Below are 19,144 nucleotides of genomic sequence, written 5' to 3' on the forward strand. Positions count from 1 at the left end.
TGGTCGACCGTGTCGAAGGCTGCGGACAGGTCCAGCATTACCAGGATCGCTGTTCCCCCTTGATCCCTAATTGCCCTGATGTCATCAGCAGCCTTTATCAAGGCTGTTTCCGTCCCATGGTATTTCCGAAAACCGAATTGCGTGTCATCCAAAAGATGATGTTTTTCGATATATTCGGATAGCTGGGCGTTCATGGCCTTTTCAACTACTTTGGCCACGAAGGGGGAGACTCGCAATGGGCCTATAGTTTTTCAGCTCTTGTTTATCAAGGGAAGGTTTTTTTAGTAGGGGTTTTAATAAAGTGTTTTTTAGCGGGTCTGGATATATACCTGAAAGCAGAATTGAGTTGCAGACTTGGGTAAGTGCTGGAATATTAGAGTCCATTACAGGCGGGAGAATTGAGAAAGGACAAGGATCCAGAGCCGAACCTGTTTTTATTGTTGACACAATTGTTCTTATGTGGTCTTTTGTTACTGTTTGAAAGCTTGAGAACATGTTTGCCATACGAGGCATGAAGGAACTGCCAGTCCCTGGAGGTGGTTTAGCGGAAAAAGTTTGGTAGATCTCATCAACCTTGATGTAAAAATAGGTGGCCAGGGAGTCACATAGTGCTTGTGATGGGGGAGGAGTGAGATCTGGGGTGTTACCTGACAGGAGTTTAGTAATTTGGTACAGTCGTCTGCTTGAGTTTTTTGCTTTATAAATTTGATCCGAATAAAAAGCTTTTTTTGCCTTTGTGATCATACCTTTATAAAGTGCCAGTGACTCTTTATAACATATTTTACTGGCTGTGTCGTAAGTGTTCCTCCATAGTCTTTCTTTGTTCCTATTCATTTGTTTTTGTGCCCTCAATTCTTTAGTATACCACGGGGCAGTGGGTTTGGCTCTATTTCTAGAAATTACTTTAGTCGGGGCTAGCTGATTTGCTGCCTGACCCAACCAGGACTGAAATTGTTGTAATGCAGAGTTGGGTTCACCGGATATGATTGGGCAAGTTTGGTTCAGTCTTGTTCTGAGGTCATCCTGATTTATATTGTTGTGGCCTGCTGTTTGGAAAGCTTGAGAACAAGAAACTAAGACTTAAGACTATGTGCAAACTTTCGCGCATCCCCCGCTTGCGGAGCGCATCCCCGTCAGTGCGAGGAAATTACTGCCCCGCAAAGATCGAGATCGTCGCAGCACCTGTTGCCGCTGCAAGTACCGACGCATCCTTCGCTTGCGGAACGCATCGCTCCGGTGCGGGAAAAGTACAATCGCTGCAAATATTGTCACAGAGCCTGTCATCGCTGGGTGAGATCGCCACACCGCTTGCTTGCGGACCGCATCACGTGGCTGCGAGTATCGTCGCAGTGCCATCGCATCGAGGGACCGCAAGAGGAGAAGATCGCGCTGCGCCGCACATTGCCGCCGCACCTGAGATAGTCACCGTCCCGAAGATCTTTGCATCGTGCCTTTGCGAGATGCTCCCTACGGAACCTACGCACCGGAATCTATACAAGGTATCGCCTTCCTCCTTCCTCCCCATACAGACCGGATTCGTCGCAACACGCCCGCTACGTCCAGTGGGGCTGTCGCATCGCCTCCCCAGGGTCTCAGGAGTGACGCATCGCTTGTTTTCCACTGCATCGGTTTCTGTTTTGGAAGTTTGTCGCATCTAAAGGTAAATGTAAATGTAAATGTAGGTGTACTTATATAGCGCAAACCTGTCACCCAAAGGGCTTCCTGGCGCTTGCTTAGGGAACCCGTCCTGGTATTCCCCTGTGAGAAACCCCGGCAGGGTGTCCACAAGGTGAAAGTCAGGCATCCCGCCGCGAGGGGCCGTTGTGGAGATTAAGCAAGCTATTGCCCAGAGTCGCAGAGTGTGAACCCGTGAGTCGAGGAGGCACCGGGGCGAGAATTATCGAGTCCGTGGAATTTTTAGCCCAAGACCCGCCGAGGCGGGGAATTGAACCCTGGTCCAGGACGGATCTCAGCTTCCAGGTCTGCCGCCTCTAACCCCTGAGCCACACTTCTCCACGGTACGTGATGCATCTGTGAACTATTCGAACGCAACTGTGGATTATTTTGACGCAACCCTTAAGAACTCTTTAAAAAACATATCTTGAACTGTGTATGTTGGATTTTTGTCTTGTTTAGTTTAGATTAAATACCTCTATTTTTCTAAACTGTTGTTGAGTCCCTTTGTGGTGTTTTCACTGTGTTACAGTGAGTGTTGGTACAAATACTTAGCACATTGCCTTTGATAAGCCTGACTGCTTGTGCCAAGCTACCAAGGAGGTGAGCAGGGGCTATCTAAAGAGTGTATCCTCCTTACCCTGACTAGAAGCAAGGCTCCCTATTTGGACAGTGGTACCTACCTCTGCCAACTAGAGACCCCCAGTTCTAACAGTGAGCCATAAGGAATATCACCTGAGCATAATGCCCTACATAATAGTGTCTGGAGAAAAGAATGCCCCTTGAATGTTCTAAAAGGCTGGTTCTTCGCCCTACAACAGTTTGTCACGGGGGAAATACCCCATGGACATTCAATGATGAAAAGTGACTTGTTTTGATTCACCCGTGTCAATTCACCAAGATAATTTGGGATTAAGAATAATGACTATAAAAATTTGATCTTTAACTCCCCACAGCATTTGTCTTTCTAAGCAGGGGCTTCATGCTGAAGGAACAGAGTGTGAAGTGGGTCAAGATTGAGAGATTACTGGGTCTCAAGGAACTCAAATACTATGGGGCAGATTTACAATAACTGGAGCATCCCCAGGGATGCGCCAGGTATTGTGCGTCACGGCTCTGCCACCATAGATGCGCCGCATTTCCAATGTGGCGCTCCATGGGGCAAAAACGGACAGATGCGTGACGCATCTGTGCCGTAAAGGCGGCGTATTGCTGGAGTTGTGTCGCAAGCGCGACGCAGCTTCAGCAAGGCTCTGGGGTGCCCTATCTTTCAAATGCTGCGTCAATCCTTACGCCTGCTTCAAGCAGGTGCAGGGTTTTGACGCAGCATGGGCTCAAAAGTGACTTGAGGGAAATCTTGTAGATTTCACTCAGCCACTTTTAGGATGCGTTCCTGCGCCGGAAAGCCTACTTCTTGCGCAGGGCTTTACAACGTGACGCATCTCCCAGATGCGTCACTTTGTAAATACCCCGCAGCAGCGCGCTGGTTTTGCGCAGCCGCTGCGTCACAGTGACGCAACAGCGGTGTAAAAGAGGCGCAAGGGGCTTGTAAATCTGCCCCTATATAACTAGCTTTGAATACTGAGCCAGAAAGAAAACAATTTACTTTGAGGGTCATGGTTGGTGCCTCCTCGTCCTCAAGGACTGCAGTGACCTTGTGCTCCAGTTTTCACTGTAAGGGGGCTAGGGGTGTGGGTACAAGGTTTAGGTACGGGGAGCTCCATTTCTGACTTCTGGGTGGGATGAGGTATCCCCCTGTGCACAACCACCATCTCTGAATCGTTCTAGGAGATGGGGCAAGAAGAGGGGTGAGTCCCTTACCCTGCTCACTTGTGTCACTCGGCCCCCTTTAGGTCCCAGCGACCCCGCTCCCATGAACTAGGCAGAGTCGCTTGTTAGAGAATTATAGGCCACAGTTTTAGCTGCTAGAAATCCCCATCACCCTCATGCAGGCAGGCAAAAAATCTATCTTTCATAGTGCAGTATCAATAAGCAAGCATGTTAGAGAACGATCAATTGGTGTCAAAGTTCATTTTGGTAAACATAGGCTTGGTAGAAGTCCTGCCTATTTCAGCGTTAAATTGGTAACCACCTGTTTGCCCATACTAATCCGCTCCAGCTGAGTCTTTCCTGCAAGTCCTGTATCTGAGCTGTGGTTACCCCCAACCTTCCTTAATGTTGCCCCTGCATCCCAAGTCTCTTTGGGTCACAGACCATCCCCTACACCAGTCCGTCTCGTGAACAGTTATTGATACCAGACAGTTGAATCATTCCCCTCCGCCCTCTGGGTCTCTTAACCGTTGTAGCTCAGGCAAGTGAGACACTCACAGCCTATGTTGCACCGCAGCTCTCTCAAGCGAGTGACACACTCACCAGCTGTATTGCACTGCAGCTCTCTCAGGCGAAAGAGACACTCACCAGCTCTGTTGCACCGCAGCTCTCTCGGCCGAGTGACACACTCACCAGCTCTGTTGCACCGCAGCTCTCTCGCTGTTGCACTGCAGCTCTCTCGCTGTTGCACTGCAGCTCTCTCGGGCGAGTGAGACACTCACCAGCTCTGTCGCACTGCTGCTATCTCGGGCTAGTGAGACACTCACCAACTCTGTTGCACTGCAGCTCTCTCAGGCGAAAGAGACACTCACCAGCTCTGTTGCACCGCAGCTCTCTCGGGCGAGTGACACACTCACCAGCTCTGTTGCACCGCAGCTCTCTCGGGCGAGTGAGACACTCACCAGCTCTGTTGCACCACAGCTCTCTCGGGCGAGTGAGACACTCACCAGCTCTGTTGCACTGCAGCTCTCTCGGGCGACTGTGACACTCACCTGCTCTGTTGCACTGCAGCTCTCTTGCGCGAGTGAGACACTCACCAGCTGTGTTGCACTGCAGCTCTCTCGGGCGACTGTGACACTCACCTGCTCTGTTGCACTGCAGCTCTCTCGGGCGAGTGAGACACTCACCAGCTCTGTTGCACTGCAGCTCTCTCGGGCGACTGTGACACTCACCTGCTCTGTTGCACCGCAGCTCTCTCGGGCGAGTGAGACACTCACCAGCTCTGTTGCACTGCAGCTCTCTCGGGCGACTGTGACACTCACCTGCTCTGTTGCACTGCAGCTCTCTTGCGCGAGTGAGACACTCACCAGCTGTGTTGCACTGCAGCTCTCTCGGGCGACTGTGACACTCACCTGCTCTGTTGCACTGCAGCTCTCTCGGGCGAGTGAGACACTCACCAGCTCTGTTGCACTGCAGCTCTCTCGGGCGACTGTGACACTCACCTGCTCTGTTGCACTGCAGCTCTCTCGAGCGAGTGAGACACTCACAGGCTCTGTTGCACCGCAGCTCTCTCGGGCAAGTGAGACACTCACCAGCTCTGTTGCACTGCAGCTCTCTCGCTGTTGCACTGCAGCTCTCTCGGGCGAGTGAGACACTCACCAGCTCTGTCGCACTGCTGCTATCTCGGGCTAGTGAGACACTCACCAACTCTGTTGCACTGCAGCTCTCTCAGGCGAGTGAGACACTCACCAGCTCTGACGCACTGCAGCTCTCTCGGGCGAGTGAGACACTCACCAGCTCTGTCGCACTGCTGCTATCTCGGGCTAGTGAGACACTCACCAGCTCTGTCGCACTGCAGCTCTCTTGGGCGAGTGAGTCACTCACCAGCTCTGTTGCACTGCAGCTCTCTCAGGCGAGTGAGACACTCACCAGCTCTGTCGCACTGCAGCTCTCTCGGGCGAGTGAGACACTCACCAGCTCTGTCGCACTGCTGCTATCTCGGGCTAGTGAGACACTCACCAGCTCTGTTGCACTGCAGCTCTCTCAGGCGAGTGAGACACTCACCAGCTCTGTCGTACTGCAGCTCTCTCGGGCGAGTGAGACACTCACCAGCTCTGTTGCACCACAGCTCTCTCGGGCGAGTGAGACACTCACCAGCTCTGTTGCACTGCAGCTCTCTCGGGCGACTGTGACACTCACCTGCTCTGTTGCACTGCAGCTCTCTTGCGCGAGTGAGACACTCACCAGCTGTGTTGCACTGCAGCTCTCTCGGGCGACTGTGACACTCACCTGCTCTGTTGCACTGCAGCTCTCTCGGGCGAGTGAGACACTCACCAGCTCTGTTGCACTGCAGCTCTCTCGGGCGACTGTGACACTCACCTGCTCTGTTGCACCGCAGCTCTCTCGGGCGAGTGAGACACTCACCAGCTCTGTTGCACTGCAGCTCTCTCGGGCGACTGTGACACTCACCTGCTCTGTTGCACTGCAGCTCTCTTGCGCGAGTGAGACACTCACCAGCTGTGTTGCACTGCAGCTCTCTCGGGCGACTGTGACACTCACCTGCTCTGTTGCACTGCAGCTCTCTCGGGCGAGTGAGACACTCACCAGCTCTGTTGCACTGCAGCTCTCTCGGGCGACTGTGACACTCACCTGCTCTGTTGCACTGCAGCTCTCTCGAGCGAGTGAGACACTCACAGGCTCTGTTGCACCGCAGCTCTCTCGGGCAAGTGAGACACTCACCAGCTCTGTTGCACTGCAGCTCTCTCGCTGTTGCACTGCAGCTCTCTCGCTGTTGCACTGCAGCTCTCTCGGGCGAGTGAGACACTCACCAGCTCTGTCGCACTGCTGCTATCTCGGGCTAGTGAGACACTCACCAACTCTGTTGCACTGCAGCTCTCTCAGGCGAGTGAGACACTCACCAGCTCTGACGCACTGCAGCTCTCTCGGGCGAGTGAGACACTCACCAGCTCTGTCGCACTGCTGCTATCTCGGGCTAGTGAGACACTCACCAGCTCTGTCGCACTGCAGCTCTCTTGGGCGAGTGAGTCACTCACCAGCTCTGTTGCACTGCAGCTCTCTCAGGCGAGTGAGACACTCACCAGCTCTGTCGCACTGCAGCTCTCTCGGGCGAGTGAGACACTCACCAGCTCTGTCGCACTGCTGCTATCTCGGGCTAGTGAGACACTCACCAGCTCTGTTGCACTGCAGCTCTCTCAGGCGAGTGAGACACTCACCAGCTCTGTCGTACTGCAGCTCTCTCGGGCGAGTGAGACACTCACCAGCTCTGTCGCACTGCTGCTATCTCGGGCTGGTGAGACACTCACCAGCTCTGTTGCACTGCAGCTCTCTCGGGCGAGTGAGACACTCACCTGCTCTGTTGCACTGCAGCTCTCTCAGGCGAGTGAGATACTCACCTGCTCTGTTGCACTGCAGCGCTCTCAGGTGAGTGAGATACTCACCTGCTCTGTTGCACTGCAGCTCTCTCGGGCGAGTGAGACACTCACCTGCTCTGTTGCACTGCAGCTCTCTCGGGCAAGTGAGACACTCACCTGCTCTGTTGCACTGCAGCTCTCTCGGGCGAGTGAGACACTCACCTGCTCTGTTACACAGCAGCTCTCTTGCGCAAGTGAGATACTCACCTCCTATGTTGCACTGCAGCTCTCTCGGGCGAGTGAGACACTCACCTGCTCTGTTGCACCGCAGCTCTCTCGGGCGAGTGAGACACTCACCTGCTCTGTTGCACTGCAGCTCTCAGGTGAGTGAGATACTCACCTACTCTGTTGCACTGCAGCGCTCTCAGGTGAGTGAGATACTCACCTGCCCTATTGCACTGCAGCTCTCAGGCGAGTGAGATACTCACCTGCTCTGTTGCACTGCAGCTCTCAGGCGAGTGAGATACTCACCTGCTCTGTTGCACTGCAGCTCTCAGGCGAGTGAGATACTCACCTGCTCTGTTGCACTGCAGCTCTCAGGCGAGTGAGATACTCACCTGCTCTGTTGCACTGCAGCTCTCTTGTTATTTGGTTAGTGGGTGCAGCCTTTGCCAAACATGATCTTTAGGGCCCTCAAGCCCCCTTTCTGTACAGAGCCCATGGCCACAATGGGACAATTCCAGCACATCCCCTTTAGCGCTTTTTTGCTGGTGTTTCTGTGACCAGTTTTGGTTGGCATTTTGGTATCAAAATCTCCTCTTCCCCCACCCCTTACCCGGCGCTGCACTTTCCTGATGAGGGAAGGTGGCGCCGTCTTAACTGCAGTACCACGCACCTGATGGACCAGCACCGGCCCTCGGCAGTGTAACTGCCCTTGTCCCTCTGCGGTCTGCCGCGGTGGCTGGCCCTTCACCCCTATTGAGGCTAACTTTGCCGATTTCTGACGTTGTGTTCGTGACGGTGAGCTGTGTCAAGGTTTACCGAGTCGGTGCCTCTCTCCTCTGACTTCAGTCCAGTGAGGAGGAAGCCAAGGCTTCGGTGTCAGGCCAGGGCAGAGAGTCAGAGAGGGGGCACAGGAGACAGTCAGATGCTTGGCAAGCCTTGTTGGTGCGTCTGCATGCACCCTTGAACTCAGTGTTGGAGATAGTCAATGAGCCTATACTGTGGCCCGCTCCTTTTACCCTTTGTGTTAGAACACCTACAATTATGTCACTTTCCTTATAAATGTGGGGTGTACTGTATGTCACTTTGGTAAATGTTAATATGCACACAAAAAAGTAGCCACATTAGGGTTGCTATAAAACAAATACTTCTGCAATTCTAAGTTTAACTCTCTGTATGACTCGGCTCCACGGCTGAGCAGGTGAAGGTAGAGTCCAGGGCAGAGGGGTGGGCCGTTCAGTTCAGTTCAGAACAGCGAGTTGCTCACACGAGCTCATGGAAAAGAAGGGTGCAGCCTGGCAGAGTCAATGCAGCTTTTAATGGGTTCAGAGTAGTCACTTCAATAGGTCTATTTAAAAGCACTTGACAATAATTAAGATCATCTGATAAGTGTACAAAAATAAAACCAGATCTATGTAATAAACATAAACCTGAATTACTGCTGACAGTATCTCACTTCTGATCCCCAGCAGTTCCTTAATGGGACAAATAACCCCTAAAACGTGGCATTTTTCAAGGAGGTTCCTGCTAAGAATGTTCATTACAACTTGTCAGCGGTAGGAGGCGCTCTACAAGTGCCACGACACTGCAAAATGCAACAATCATCACGACCAAAAGGAGAAGAAAGGCAAGATGCACGTAGTTAATAAAAGGAAAATGAAGAGAGTGATTTTGTCTGGTACTCGAATATGCATGGCACAGTTATCGTAAACAACCTGTCCTGACGTGCAGTCCTTAAGTGTTAGTTGTGTGTACCTGTGGACATTTTTAAACATAACGTGGATCTTTGGGCTCCCATACTTACTAGGGTGTGCACGGCGGTCACAAAAGAGGGGTTGTTGGATTCCTGGACCAAATCCACCATGGTCCCAATATTTAAAAAGGGAGACCGCCAGGAGGTTTCTTGTTATCGCCCTATCTCACTGCTGGACTCGCTGGGCAAGGTAGCTGGCAGGGTCATCCTTGAGCGACTCCAGCAGTGGGCGGAGGAAGGGGGTGTTCTGTCCGATTTACAATTTGGTTTCCGAGAAGTCTTTGGCACAGTAGAACAGGCCTTAAACCTATCCATGATGCTAGGCAAATATATCAATGCAAAACAGGACAAGCTCTACATGGTTTATGTGGACCTGTCCGCTGCCTTTGATTGTGTGTCCCATTCAAAGCTTTGGTCAGTCCTGACACAAATGGGAGTGGATCACCCTCTTCTAGATTTTTTGAGGGAGTTATACTCCAAAGCTTTCGCGAGAGTCCGCTTTGGTGTGAAGGGCGAGTTGTCTGCACCTTTTGAAGTGGAGCGTGGAGTTAGGCAAGGATGTGTCCTGGCCCCCTTCCTCTTCTCCTTGTATACAAACAGTCTGGAGGTGGAGCTGTTGAGGGGGGCCCAGGATCTCCTGCAAGTAAAACAACGCCTGATTCCCGCTCTGCTCTACGCAGACGACGCCGTCATACTGGCGCGTACCCCGCGTGAACTACAGAAGGCTCTGTCCAGGTATGCAGACTATATGGGCAGTCTTGCGCTACATATAAACATTAAGAAGACCTTTGTAATGGTGGCAGGCAGAGGGAGAAAACGACCTAAGGATATATTAGTTAACAACCAAAAACTTGAAGTGACGGCCCATTACCCGTATCTAGGCATCACAATAGACGAAAAATTAAACTGGAAAGCAGCAGTCGAGGCCAGAAAACACCTTTTTAAGAGAGCTATAGCCGCCCTGATAAGCTTTTCACAAAAATTGGGCAAAAGGTCGCCTGTGGAACTACTAAAAATGTATAACGCTAAATGTCAGACAATAGCATTGTATGGGGCTGGCGTCTGGGGGCATGTGGATATTAGTGCTCTACAGGTGGCAGAAAACTCCTTTCTAAGATTCCTCCTTGCAGCGCCCAGACGAATCTCTACATATGCATGCCACATAGAATTAGGGATACCACATATAGAGGATTTGGCAAAAATTCAACCATTGCTACTTTGGAGGCATATTTGGACTTCGGAAAAAAAAACGCTAACTAAGGGAATTGTGGCAGACTCAATGGCACTAGATTACTCGGCGAAAATCAGATGGCTTCTTTATATTAGAAACTTTCTCACTGACCTAGGCCTAGAGACATACTACATAACACCAGCAAAGATCAGTGAGATATCTAAGAAGGATCTGAAAGTAATGGCCTTGAGCCATCTAGATGGACTAAGGCTTGCTAGTGAGATAGGCAAGGCCTCTGTCCTCCATGCAACTATGGTTCAGACTACCGTCATGATTCAGCCCTACCTAACACTTGATATTAGTATCTTTGATCGATTTCTACTAACGAGATTTAGATTAAATCTCTTTCATCGGTTAGTAGCCTTTCCAATGAGGAACACTTGGGAGCCAACTCTTGGACTTTGCCCCTGTGACGATACATCAGTACAGACTACCATACATACCGTACTGTTTTGTAAGTTTTATCATGCCCATCGCAAATTTTGGCTGCTATCCCTGTTAAAGTTGTGGGGCCTTAGACAGTGCCGTCCTGCAATGTTGAGTCTCCAGCTTTTAGAGTCCGAACGTACCTGTCATCATGTTGTTAATTTCCTGAAATGTATCTTTAGGCATAGGAAAAACCTGTGAGGAATATGTCTAAATCACAGAACAATGATTTTAATGAAATGTGCAGAGATTCACTTTTAACTACTTTTTATTGGGACTCAGTTTTATTGTGTAATTGACTCTCCATTTTGTAATAATATGGATAATGTTGCTTTTATGTATTTCTATTATGAAATACCGAATAAAGAAATTTATATATATATAGTTGTGTGTAAATTGCTTTATCCCGTGTTTTGGTCCCCACCACACCATTGAGGCACATTCAGGAAAGCAAACTTAGAAAAATAATTATTGGCTTCAGTGATGATACGAAGCAAAACATCAGAAAAACAAAGCCATCCACTGAAGTTTTTTAAGCCAACGGCAGATGTCTCCTAAGGCTGTCAGACAATCACAGACGCTTGTGTCGCCATATGTGACCTATCAGGGTAAAGCGGTTTTTCATCATCATCATTATGTCTTTATTTCGAATAAAATTCATAAAAGACGACATACAATACTAATATAATTAAAAACTACTACAGACATATCCCCAATTAACTAAAAAGAGCATGGCAAGCGAACGCATGTAATCATAACAATTAATTTAAAAAAATGTTCAATTTCTTTGTACGGATCAACCACGCCCAACCCAGAAATTTAGCTACACAAATCACAGACATTTCGGTTCTAATATCACGTAATTTCTGCAGGGCTTCCCGATGTCCCCCACAATCCAAAATTGCACATAAGGGTTTCAGCCATTTAATTCGAGGGGAACGATATGCTGGGCATGCAAAAAACAAATGACCAATGCTTTCTACCTGGTCGGGACACCAAAAACATTTATTGCCTGCATTCTTCGCCCACTTTGCAGTAAAGGAGTTAATGGGTAATGTACCTATACGAAACTGGTGATACAGTTTGCGGTCTAGGGTTTTGCAAATCAGATCCCAGTAGGGCTCAAGGGACGGAATTACCTTGTGTGTTAAAAAGAGTCCCGTTAAATTATTGTCCGAGGATTGGGTGACCAGTATAGATTTTTTCGAGGCCCAGAAAAGATCCTTAAACTCTAGTTTTGAAGGAAAACTGGAGCACCCAGGGTTTATCCATAGCTCGGGCAGGCCCATTGTATACAATATTTGTTTGACTTCCCTGAGCCATGGGATTTTGTGAGCACCCCACAGTGATTTAACCTCATCCAATTCATGGGCAGAAAGGCTAAGCTCTGGAGTCGTCCAAAGCCGGCGCCATAGTGCCACTAGACGGAACTGTGCCAGCTCAACTATAGGTCTGCAACCAAGGTCTAATAGCAGTGGTTTAATGGGTGAGGATTGTGGAAGCCCTACCAGGTTCCGAAGGAATCTGTTCTGTGCTGTGGCCAAAACTGACAAGTCCTTGTAACCCCATATGTCTGCTCCATACAAGGTTGCTGCATTGACCTTGGCCTCATAAATTTTTAGTGCTGGAGTGATACGTTTAGTCAAGGATTTTTTTTGTTCCTGAAATAAGCAACCTGTAAGGCGGACGAATTTGAGTTTTAATGTCTCCAATTGAGGATTCCAGCTAAGTTGATGATCAAGGGTCACACCCAAATACGTCATGACCTTGACCTGCTCAATTGGGACACCATTCAAAATAACCGAACTTTTAGTAGGGTTTTTCTTGCTAAAAACCATAAATTTAGTTTTATCAACGTTGATCTGCAAGTCGTTATTCTTGCAGAACTCTGAAAACCTATTCAGGGCTGCCTGTAACCAGCTCTGGGTTTTAGAGAGGAGCAGGGTGTCGTCGGCGAAAATTAACATGGGATATTTTAATCCGCCCAGGGTAGGTGCGTCAGTCTGCGTATTGTTAAAAAATTGGACTACCTGGTTGATGAAAAGGAGAAACAGGGTAGGAGCCAACACACAGCCCTGGCGCACCCCTCGTTGGACTGGAAAGCTATTGGTCACCTGACCCTGCCTCCCCCACCTTACTTGAGCGAAATTATCCTCATGTAAACGCCTGACTAATTCCAGCAGTTCTAGGGGAAGACCCATTAATCTAAGAGCCTCCCATAGTTTCACCCTTGGAACTAAGTCGAAAGCCGACTTGAGATCAACGAATGCGGCGTAGATAACTCCACCGCCCAAAAAAAACACCTTCCAATAGAGCATGGTGAGTCGAAACACCTGGTCTATGCTGCTGGTGCCTAATCTAAATCCTGCCTGCATAGGGGAAAGTATATTGTTCTGCTCGATCCACCCCTGAATTCTTGCTAGGACCATTCTTGATACTATTATTTGGATCGAATCTATCAGGCTTATGGGGCGATAATTATTTGGCAGTGAGCGATCCCCTTTTTTATATACTGGCAGTATCTCAGCCCCTTTCCAGGATTGCAGAATCCTTGCCCCTGCTGCGATATTATTTGCCAATAGCGTGATGTATGGGACCCATAAATCAAGGTTTCGTTTAAAAAGGTCCGCTGGTATAGCATCTAAACCTGGAGCTTTACCAGACTGGGCAGAACCTAGGGCATGTACCGTATCTAAGGCAGAAAATGTGAGTCTATCCCCGGGGTTTATAGGTATTGCCTTCATCACAGGTTCGGTTGTCAGTACATGCTCAGCGCTTGTGTCTTTGAATTGGGTAGAAAAAAATTCCACCCAGTCCAGAGCAGAAACGTGGTTGACCGATATTTGGGAGTCAGGGTCCCTGCCCCATCTAACTGTCTCCCAAAATTTCACTTGATTAGATGACTCACAGGCTTTAAGGAGATCTAACCAGTAGGAATCGTCCCAGTCCCGCTTAGCTACCCAAAGGACTTGTTTATAAAACTGCCTAGCTTTCCTAATGTCATAAGTAATCCTCGATTTGACAGCTGCTATTAGTTTACTGTGAGCTTCTCTACAGCTCTTATTGTACCATCTTTTGTGTGATTTAACAATCTTATTATTTGATGGTTTGGTGAGGAGGTTTTTGAGATCCGTAAAACACTTCTCATGAAGATTAATGATTAAGGGATCAACCCCACCAGAGGGGGATAATGCGATCATCCTACCCTTTATGTCAAAAACAGACTCCTCTATTTTACGAATAAGCACAGGGTCGTCTAGAACTCTAGACCATTTAACTCGTCTTCTGTTGTCACACAAGACTAAGTCAGACGTTAGGCAGGTTGTTTCCGTTTGACGATCACCCAGTCCAGGAACCCTAAGCACCAAAGAGAGAGGGTTGTGGTCGCTCTCTGGCCTAGTCTCTACCACCATATCTATTACATGTGACCAAGATTCTATATTGACCAATATATAGTCAATGCGACTTGCACTGAGCCCATTATCAAAAGTTGGCTTCCCCGAGTTGTCAGACGGAGTGCGGCCATTCACTGCCCGAAGGCCCCACTCCAGGCAGAGTCCCAACCAGTGGAGGGCCGCCTCTGTGCCCCTAACACCCTTGCTTATAGTTAACGGGGGAATATTCCAAGCAGTATCCTCTTCAATTCCCACATCTTCTGCCAGACTAAGGATGGGTTCAAATGAGCAGTTCAGGTCACCTGCTATTATGACAAAATGATCGCCTTTGTACTTCTTCAAAAGATATTCTAAATCATTCAGAACTGGTTGCTTTCTCCCACCCTGACAGCCTCGGGCGTAGATATTAATTAAGAGAATGTCCTTGCTGTTATCCTTACTCAGGCTAATACATAGGAGGTCGGCATTCTCTACCAGGATTTCCTTAACACGGAATCCCAGGGTATTTCTAATCCACACCGTGAGTCCTCCTGAAGCCCTACCCCTAGGGCCCTGTATGGCCGGTTTATGATAATTCAGGTAGCCCACTCTAAATAGGGGGACAGTTGTCCAGGTTTCCTAGAAAACGATGATATCGTGTGTGTCGATAAAATCGACCCAATCATCGTTGTCCAGGCGACCCCTTAGTCCTGCAATATTCCATGAGGCCACCCTAATTGTATCCAATGGGCTACTAGATGAGATAGTCTGCGGTAAACCCAAGTCCACTGTCCTGGTCTTAGTAGGAATATTAACAAGATCCAAATTTAAACCAGAACCTTTGGGAGAGGTTAAACAATCCGTACAGAATACTAGGGGGGTAGGGGGAGCAGTCACCTGTGGGAGGGTGGGTTCCGTAGAGTGCATTAAGGCGTCAATCCCCCCCAAGTCAATCAACCTCATCCAAACAACCAAACATATTAGAAGTGGGCGCCCCTTGCCACCAGTTATGTTGACTTTGCCAACCATCCCTTCGACCTTTCCACCTGGTATTTTGAACTGTTGACCAAGACCCCTCCATCTCAAACTGCTGCCGTGGTGGATAGAAAAAAGTAAGGGGTCTGACGACAATGGAAGGGTTGACATCTCGTGAAGGCCATACACAGAGATGCTGGGCTGTATGAGGATCTGCAAAGGATACTACTATACAATCCCCAGCAATGGACTTGTGTGTAGGGCCTACCCAAGGTACTCTACGTACCATTAGTACCCGACTTCTTTGGTGATTAGGCAGCTGTCTATTTTCATTGAGCCAGTAGATAACTATTTTTTAGGGATTGATGGTTCTCTTGGGTTTGCGGACCCAGTGCAGGCACTCCAGCTAAAACAATAACATAGGGCCCAGCTTCTGGTGGCAGATCAATAAAACCCCCACGAAAATTTGGACGGCTGGGTTGCTGGGGTAGTGTATTCATAGTTTCAGGCTGTTTAAACTGATGTGGAGCAGCTTGTAACCTTAATTTAGAAGGGGCTATGCTTTGGGGGGGCCGAATGCTTGGTGCTGTGGATCTAGGAGTAGTAGCAGTGGGGTTACAGACTGTTGTGCGGGGCTTTGGTATGGGTTTGAGTATTGGGGGGGGGGCACGGGCGGGGGTTCTGGCACCTGAGCCTGTGGGGTACAATCCTCACCCTGAGAAGACTTTGCTTCCATTTGTTTTAGACTAAGACTAGCCAAAGTGACTATAGTCCTATCCATTTCAAGTAAGTTGTTTTCTATACGGGAAAGCCTAAGTTCCAGGGGGGCGAGTAGCTGTTTTAGTGTGCTCCAAACAATTTTAAGGAATTCTTCATCGCCCCCCCTATCCTTCCCTGTTTCACTCAACCTACCCTCAGTTTGCCTCTCTTCGATCTTAACTGGAGAGGCTCCCATTGTAAGATCTAACACAGCAGTACGTAAACCAGAATCATTTTCCTCACCCAGAGTGCAAGTGTTAGTTTTAGAGGTTTCTTCATTGACCCCATATGTGACCAGCGGTCGTCTACTATTAAAAAACTTGGACCTCGCAATCTTAGCCTTTTTGCGTGCATAAATGGATCTAGCAAGACATTTCTTTTTATAGATGGCAACTTTCCTAGCACTTACTGTTGGTTTAGACAAATTAGATTTAGTGGGGAAGCCTATACCTGCCTCGCGGACATATGTCGCAGACACCTCAGTGGGGTTTATAGGTGGTGGTGATGGAATATGAAGGGGCTCAGGTAGAGATATGGTTGGAACATGGTGGATATCTGCCGACGTTAACAATGGGCGAGGGCCTGATGTACGCTCAGGAGTTAAAGATGAGGCAATATTGCCCAGAAATGATTTTTTAGAGGAAGCTAGGTTCTCAGAAAGCCTTCGTGCAGCTTCTAAATCCAACGATACCCTATGTTGCATTTTACTGATTTCCGCGTCAATGGCCAGGTTGGTCTTGGTGAGGAAATCGTCTAGGGTTCCATTGGACTTAATCGCTCCCTTAGCGGTTTTGCTGCGACTACCCCGTGAGCACATTATAAAAATAAGAGTGTACAAAGTGGCAGAGATGGAATATATCTACAACAGGGCAAGAGGGGTGGCCCAGCCCAGACCTCTCTGACCTCGAACGGCCTCAAACGGCCCGCTCTTAGCCCGGTCTTTGCCCCGGGCTGCGTCCCGCGCTGTGGGAGTACTGAACCTAGATGTAATGAACGTTGAGGGCGTTGGGCGGGCCAACATGGAAAGCGGACCGGAAGCTCTCACACGGTCACGCAGGGACTCCTGGGCAATGGAGTCCCTGCAACGCTCGCAGCCCCGCTGTAGCCACTAACCCAAGACCTGTACTGTTCCTGGTCTGCTCCCTGCAGCGTCCAATGTCCTGCCCCTCACGAAGGCGGCGAAGCGTGCGGGTGCGACGAGGTTCCGTTAGGAGAGGTGATGTCCCAAAGAAGCAAGCGCCTCCAGGTAAAAGCGCTTGAAAAGTTTTGGGTAAAGCGGTTATAAAATGAAGCTTGACAGCAGATCCATGCCAAACAATTTCAAAATAAAACAACGAAGAGTCCTCACTAACATTGACAATTATTTTGACTTAAGTGAAAAAATGTGTTACGGTTATAGCCGCGACAACAGGTACCACTTGGACATCAACAGTAGGGACATAAGTATCAAGAGTGCACCAGGTGCAGTGGCACCGAAGTCTAGAAGTATGAATACCCATTGCTCCCCATTTATGGCTGTTTTTTACTAGCCAAATGGGCTTGGTTGAAATCTTGCTGGCCTCCGTTACATACCATTACAGCCTGGGGGCTGTAATGGTATGCAAGATCTGTCACATGATTTGAACAGCTGCAGTGCGCGAACTGGTAGAGCTGCCACCCTTTGTCCTTCAGAATCATGAAGTTCTCATGACGAATAAGCTAAACAATATGGCACAAATGCATGGAGACCGAGGGGAATGTTATAATGCAGAAGGAAAGATATCCCGCAGGTCAGTGTGGCTGTGTTATGACAGCGCAGTCAACACACAACAAGTAAGCCCACCTTTGGAGGTTTGTGTCCAGTTCTGGAGCCTTCCTCTGACATGCTGTGCCCTTTGCTGGAGGTCACCCTCCTTTCTATTTCTGTTCTCTGTACCATTCATTCCCTTCCTCTCATTTGAGATTTCAACTTAAAGGTCAAATATGTACTCCTGTTTTTATTTGCAATGGGGTACTTGAGGTTGAGTATTTCTAATATCAAATTCAAACTACAAATGCCAGATTGAAAAAGAAAATACGTAGTGGTAAGTTCCTTGCATCCCACTTAAGGCAACTCCAGACCTCTGCCCTTAGCCGTCTGTCTCCCTACCTTGCTTTTTCTACTGTTTCCTCTCTGTCGTTCAAGGTATTCACCCTGCATCTCTCCCCATCCTCTCTATTGAAGTTGCCTTGCTCTTCCTATCCCACAGTGTATCTTACTTATTTTCCTCTCACTCCTCCCTCCTTCTCCCCGTCTATCTTTTGCTTCATTCCCATCAATGCACCCTGACTGGTCCTATCTTCCTCATTTAAAACACACACACCCTTTCCAGCCTCCCTCTGCTTGTGCGATCTCTTCGTCTCCCTCTTCTTGTTGAGGTCCTACCTACGGTCAGACATTTTAAGTTTCCCAGTTCTACGTATCAGTTAGCTGACTCACTCCTTTTTTTCTTTGCTTCCTCATACAAGTAGCTGTGTATGTACACTTGAAAATGCAAAACGAGAAATATGAAAATACAGAAGGAAAACTATAACTGGGTTAGCTACTCACACCTGACTCCAGACAGTCTTGGATCTGGTTCTCTACTCAACCTCTGCCTCTCCCAGGCTCCATCTGTTTACTGCCTCCCTCTGCCCCTCGGAGCACTCACTTGGGCCTGCTCCTGGTTCTAATGCCAACTCTCTTTACCACAGTACTCAACAGCATCTTGAGTTCAGCTATGATTACCTTATCTAGTCCAGGTGTTTTCTTTGTACACTGGCACTTGTAGTTGTGAGTTTATAACTGGCTACGCATGCAAGAAAAAACAAAGAATGGATGAGCTAATCACGAGCGAATTCGGGAAACTTGTGCGAGATGCCCAGCACGTCTTTTTTTTATCTCCTTTTCTGTCTTTGATCCTGAACCCCTTCCCCTTCTTACTGCTCCCCTGCACCCATTCTGTTAGTCCTCCCATTCAGCTCCCCAACTCTCTCACCATCCTCCAAGAGCAAAGAGGCCCCTCCGAATCCAGTGCTTACATAACTGCTATTGACTGACCTTCAATACTATATGGTTTTCCACAGCTGGGCGCCTGATTTTGACAAAGCCCAAGCAGCACCACGCTGCTCTAGACAAAAAGTGGCCTCCCCTCTGTCCTCCCACCGAGGAATTTATTGACAAAGGACATTGAATGGTTAAACACCCCTCAACTATGCAGATGGAAGGAGAAGACCTTGGATGTGGCGGTCCTCCGTTCTATACGTTTCGTGAAATGTACATGTAGTGCTTATATGTAAATGTAGCACGAATCACCCCCAAAGGGGTCTCAAGGCGCTGTACACATATCGCTGTGAAACCCTTCCTGGCCTTTCCCTGTGAAGTGCCCACTCCTGGGCACCCCCAAGGTGAAGCCAGGCATCCTAGCGTTTTGGGGCCGTTGTGGAGATTAAGCAAGCTATTGCCCAGAGTTGCAGAGTGGGACCCATGATTAGAATAGGCACCGAGGCGAGAATGATCAGGTACGGGGAAATTGAGCCCAAGACCCGCCGAGGTGGGAATTGAACCCTGGTCCTGGGCCAGACCTCTGCA

General features: G+C 48.9%; 1 protein-coding gene across 1 annotated transcript in view; it reads right to left on the minus strand.

The window, feature by feature from the left end:
- Window positions 1–19,144, minus strand: part of TRIM16 (tripartite motif containing 16) — a 146,116-nt gene that overhangs the window by 126,162 nt on the left and 810 nt on the right. The window lies entirely within an intron of this gene.

The sequence above is a fragment of the Lissotriton helveticus genome, chromosome 7 (assembly GCF_964261635.1).
Source record: "Lissotriton helveticus chromosome 7, aLisHel1.1, whole genome shotgun sequence".
In the NCBI taxonomy this organism is placed as follows: Eukaryota; Metazoa; Chordata; class Amphibia; order Caudata; family Salamandridae; genus Lissotriton; species Lissotriton helveticus.